Raw genomic sequence first — 6616 nt, forward strand, 5'->3', positions numbered from 1 at the left:
GAAGCCATCTGGTTGGGCTTTTGTTTGCTGGAAGATTTCTGATTACAGTTTCGATTTCCTTGCTTGTGATGGGTCTGTTAAGATCTTCTATTTCTTCCTGGTTCAGTTTTGGAAAGTTATACTTTTCTAAGACTTTGTCCGTTTCATCCAAGTTGTCCATTTTATTGGCACAGAGCTGCTGGTAGTAGTCTCTTATGATCCTTTGTATTTCAGTGTTGTCTGTTGTGATCTCTCCATTTTCATTTCTAATTTTGTTAATTTTGTTCTTCTCCCTTTGTTTCTTAATGAGTCTTGCTAACAGTTTGCCAATTTTGTTTATTAAAAAAAAAAAAAAAACAGCTTGTAGCTTTGTTGATTTTTGCTATGGTCTCTTTAGTTTCTTTTGCATTTATTTCTGCCCTAATTTTTAAGATTTCTTTCCTTCTACTAACCTTGGGGTTCTTCATTTCTTCCTTCTCTAATTGCTTTAGATGTAGAGTTAGGTTATTTATTTGACTTTTTTCTTGTTTCTTGAGGTAAGCCTGTAATGCTATGAAACTTTACCTTAGCACTGCTTTTACAGTGTCCCATAGGTTTTGGGTTGTTGTGTTTTCATTTTCATTCATTTCTATGCATATTTTGATTTCTTTTTTATTTTAATTTCTTCTATGATTTGTTGGTTATTCAGAAGCGTGTTATTTAGCCTCCATATGTTTGAATTTTTAATTTTTTTTTTTTCCTGTAACTGAGATCTAATCTCACTGCACGGTGGTCAGAAAAGATGACTGGAATGATTTCAACTTTTTTGAATTTACCAAAGTTAGATTTATTGCCAAAGATGTGATCTATTCTGGAGAAGGTTCCGTGTGCACTTGAGAAAAGGTAAATTTGATTGTTTTGGGGTGAAATGTCCTATAGATATCAATTAAGTCTAGCTGGTCCATTGTGTCATTTAAAGTTTGTGTTTCCCCTAAAGCAATTAGAGAAGGAAGAAATGAAGAACCCCAGGGTTAGTAGAAGGAAAGAAATCTTAAAAAATCAGGGCAGAAATAAATGCAAAAGAAACTAAAGAGACCATAGCAAAAATCAACAAAGCTAAAAGCTGGTTTTTTGAAAAAATAAACAAAATTGACAAACCACTAGCAAGACTCATTAAGAAACAAAGGGAGAAGAACAAAATTAACAAAATTAGAAATGAAAATGGAGAGATCACAACAGACAACACTGAAATACAAAGGATCATAAGAGACTACTACCAGCAGCTCTGTGCCAATAAAATGGACAACTTGGATGAAATGGACAAAGTCTTAGAAAAGTATAACTTTCCAAAACTGAACCAGGAAGAAATAGAAGATCTTAACAGACCCATCACAAGCAAGGAAATCGAAACTGTAATCAAAAATCTTCCATGTGTTAATTTTATATCCTGCAACTTTACTATATTCATTGATTAGCTCTAGTAATTTTCTGGTAGAGTCTTTAGGGTTTTCTATATAGAGGATCATGTCATCTGCAAACAGTGAGAGTTTTACTTCTTCTTTTCCTATCTGGATTCCTTTTACTTCTTTTTCTGCTCTGATTGCTGTGGCCAGAACTTCCAACACTATGTTGAATAGTAGTGGTGAGAGTGGGCACCCTTGTCTTGTTCCTGACTTCAGGGGAAATGCCTTCAATTTTTCACCATTGAGGGTGATTTGCAGGATATAAAATTAACACACAGAAATCCCTTGCATTCCTATATACTAACAATGAAAAAACAGAAAGAGAAATTAAGGAAACAATACCATTCACCATTGCAACAAAAAGAATAAAATACTTAGGAGTATATCTACCTAAAGAAACAAAGGACCTATACATAGAAAACTATAAAACACTGATGAAAGAAATCAAAGAGGACACAAACAGATGGAGAAACATACCGTGTTCATGGATTGGAAGAATCAATATTGTCAAAATGGCTATTCTACCCAAAGCAGTCTATAGATTCAATGCAATCCCTATCAAGCTACCAACGGTATTTTTCACAGAACTAGAACAAATAATTTCACAATTTCTATGGAAATACAAAAAACCTCGAATAGCCAAAATAATCTTGAGAAAGAAGAATGGAACGGGAGGAATCAACCTGCCTGACTTCAGAGTCTACTACAAAGCCACAGTCATCAAGACAGTATGGTACTGGCACAAAGACAGAAATATAGATCAATGGAACAGAATAGAAAGCCCAGAGATAAATCCACGAACCTATGGACACCTTATCTTTGACAAAGGAGGCAAGGATATACAATGGAAAAAAGACAACCTCTTTAACAAGTGGTGCTGGGAAAACTGGTCAACCACTTGTAAAAGAATGAAACCAGAACACTTTCTAACACCATACACAAAAATAAACTCAAAATGGATTAAAGATCTAAATGTAAGACCAGAAACTATAAAACTCCTAGAGGAGAACATAGGCAAAACACTCTCCGACATAAATCACAGCAGGATCCTCTATGACCCACCTCCCAGAATATTGGAAATAGAAGCAAAAATAAACAAATGGGACCTAATGAAACTTAAAAGCTTTTGCACTACAAAGGAAACTATAAGCAAGGTGAAAAGACAGCCGTCAGATTGGGAGAAAATAATAGCAAACGAAGCAACAGACAAAGGATTAATCTCAAAAATATACAAGCAACTCCTGCAGCTCAATTCCAGAAAAATAAATGACCCAATCAAAAAATGGGCCAAAGAACTAAACAGACATTTCTCCAAAGAAGACATACAGATGGCTAACAAAGACATGAAAAGATGCTCAACATCACTCATTATCAGAGAAATGCAAATCAAAACCACAATGCGGTACCATTACACGCCAGTTAGGATGGCTGCTATCCAAAAGTCTACAAGCAATAAATGCTGGAGAGGGTGTGGAGAAAAGGGAACCCTCTTACACTGTTGGTGGGAATGCAAACTAGTACAGCCGCTATGGAGAACAGTGTGGAGATTTCTTAAAAAACTGGAAATAGAACTGCCATATGACCCAGCAATCCCACTTCTGGGCATACACACTGAGGAAACCAGATCTGAAAGAGACACGTGCACCCCAATGTTCATCGCAGCACTGTTTATAATAGCCAGGACATGGAAGCAACCTAGATGCCCATCAGCAGATGAATGGATAAGGAAGCTGTGGTACATATACACCATGGAATATTACTCAGCCATTAAAAAGAATTCATTTGAACCAGTCCTAATGAGATGGATGAAGCTGGAGCCCATTATACAGAGTGAAGTAAGCCAGAAAGATAAAGAACATTACAGCATACTAACACATATATATGGAATTTAGAAAGGTGATAACGATAACCCTATATGCAAAACAGAAAAAGAGACACAGAAATACAGAACAGACTTTTGAACTCTGTGGGAGAAGGTGAGGGTGGGATATTTCAAAAGAACAGCATGTATACTATCTATGGTGAAACAGATCACCAGCCCAGGTGGGATGCATGAGACAAGTGCTCGGGCCTGGTGCACTGGGAAGACCCAGAGGAATCGGGTGGAGAGGGAGGTGGGAGGGGGGATCGGGATTGGGAATACATGTAAATCCATGGCTGATTCATATCAGTGTATGACAAAACCCACTGGAAAAAAAAAAAAAAAGAAAGTGATATTTTCCAACACAAAAAAAAAAAAAAAATCTTCCAGCAAACAAAAGCCCAGGACCAGATGGCTTCACAGCTGAATTCTACCAAAAATTTAGAGAAGAGCTAACACCTAGCTTACTCAAACTCTTCCAGAAAATTGCAGATGAAGGTAAGCTTCCAAACTCATTCTATGAGGCCACCATCACCCTAATTCCAAAACCAGACAAAGATGCCACAAAAAAAGAAAACTACAGGCCAATATCACTGATGAACATAGATGCAAAAATCCTTAACAAAATTCTAGCAAACAGAATCCAACAACATATTAAAAAAATCATACACCATGACCAAGTGGGCTTTATCCCAGGAATGCAAGGATTCTTTAATATCCACAAATCAATCAATGTAATACACCATATTAACAAATTGAAAGATAAAAACCATATGATTATCTCAACAGATGCAGAGAAAGCCTTTGACAAAATACAACACTCATTTATGATTAAAACTCTCCAAAAAGCAGGAATAGAAGGAACATACCTCAACATAATAAAAGCTATATATGATAAACCCACAGCAAGTATTATTCCCAATGGTGAAAAATGGAAAGAATTTCCCCTAAAATCAGGAACAAGACAAGGGTGCCCACTCTCACCACTACTATTCAACATAGTTTTGGAAGTTTGGGCCACAGCAATCAGAGCAGAAAAAGAAGTAAAAGGAATCCAGATAGGAAAAGAAGAAGTGAAACTCTCGCTGTTTGCAGATAACAGGATCCTCTACATAGAAAACCCTAAAGACTCTACCAGAAAATTACTAGAGCTAATCAACAAATATAGTAAAGTTGCAGGATATAAAATTAACACACAGAAATCCCTTGCATTCCTATATACTAACAATGAAAAGACAGAAAGAGAAATTAAGGAAACAATACCATTCACCATTGCAACAAAAAGAATAAAATACTTAGGAGTACACTTACCTCAAGAAACAAAAGACCTATACATAGAAAACTATAAAACAATGATGAAAGAAATCAAAGAGGACACAAACAGATGGAGAAACATACCGTGTTCATGGATTGGAAGAATCAATATTGTCAAAATGGCTATTCTACCCAAAGCAATCTACAGATTCAATGCAATCCTTATCAAGCTACCAACGGTATTTTTCACAGAACTAGAACAAATAATTTCACAATTTCTATGGAAATACAAAAAACCTTGAATAGCCAAAGTAATCTTGAGAAAGAAGAATGGAACTGGAGAAATCAACCTACCTGACTTCAGACTATACTACAAAGCCACAGTCATCAAGACAGTATGGTACTGGCACAAAGACAGAAATATGGATCAATGGAACAGAATAGAAAGCCCAGAGATAAATCCACGAACCTATGGACACCTTATCTTCGACAAAGGAGGCAAGGATATGCAATGGAAAAAAGACAACCTCTTTAACAAGTGGTGCTGGGAAAACTGGTCAACCACTTGTAAAAGAATGAAACCAGAACACTTTCTAACACCTTACACAAAAATAAACTCAAAATGGATTAAAGACCTAAATGCAAGACCAGAAACTATGTAACTCCTAGAGGAGAACATAGGCAAAACACTCTCCGACATAAATCACAGCAGGATCCTCTATGACCCACCTCCCAGAATATTGGAAATAAAAGCAAAACTAGACAAATGGGACCTAATGAAACTTAAAAGCTTTTGCACAACAAAGGGAACTATAAGTAAGGTGAAAAGACAGCCGTCAGATTGGGAGAAAATAATAGCAAATGAAGAAACAGACAAAGGATTCATCTCAAAAATATACAAGCAACTCCTGCAGCTCAATTCCAGAAAAATAAATGACCCAATCAAAAAATGGGCCAAAGAACTAAACAGACATTTCTCCAAAGAAGACATACAGATGGCTAACAAACGTATGAAAAGATGCTCAACATCACTCATTATCAGAGAAATGCAAATCAAAACCACAATGAGGTACCATTAGACGCCAGTCAGAATGGCTGCTATCCAAAAGTCTACAAGCAATAAATGCTGGAGAGGGTGTGGAGAAAAGGGAACCCTCTTACACTGTTGGTGGGAATGCAAACTAGTACAGCCGCTATGGAGAACAGTGTGGAGATTTCTTAAAAAACTGGAAATAGAACTGCCATATGACCCAGCAATCCCACTTCTGGGCATACACACCGAGGAAACCAGATCTGAAAGAGACACGTGCACCGCAATGTTCATCGCAGCACTGTTTATAATAGCCAGGACATGGAAGCAACCTAGATGCCCATCAGCAGATGAATGGATAAGGAAGCTGTGGTACATATACACCATGGAATATTACTCAGCCATTAAAAAGAATTCATTTGAACCAGTCCTAATGAGATGGATGAAGCTGGAGCCCATTATACAGAGTGAAGTAAGCCAGAAAGATAAAGAACATTACAGCATACTAACACATATATATGGAATTTAGAAAGGTGATAACGATAACCCTATATGCAAAACAGAAAAAGAGACACAGAAATACAGAACAGACTTTTGAACTCTGTGGGAGAAGGTGAGGGTGGGATATTTCAAAAGAACAGCATGTATACTATCTATGGTGAAACAGATCACCAGCCCAGGTGGGATGCATGAGACAAGTGCTCGGGCCTGGTGCACTGGGAAGACCCAGAGGAATCGGGTGGAGAGGGAGGTGGGAGGGGGGATCGGGATTGGGAATACATGTAAATCCATGGCTGATTCATATCAGTGTATGACAAAACCCACTGGAAAAAAAAAAAAAAAGAAAGTGATATTTTCCAACACAAAAAAAAAAAAAAAATCTTCCAGCAAACAAAAGCCCAGGACCAGATGGCTTCACAGCTGAATTCTACCAAAAATTTAGAGAAGAGCTAACACCTAGCTTACTCAAACTCTTCCAGAAAATTGCAGATGAAGGTAAGCTTCCAAACTCATTCTATGAGGCCACCATCACCCTAATTCCAAAACCAG

This window comes from Cervus elaphus, chromosome 1 (assembly GCF_910594005.1).
Source record: "Cervus elaphus chromosome 1, mCerEla1.1, whole genome shotgun sequence".
NCBI lineage: Eukaryota > Metazoa > Chordata > Mammalia > Artiodactyla > Cervidae > Cervus > Cervus elaphus.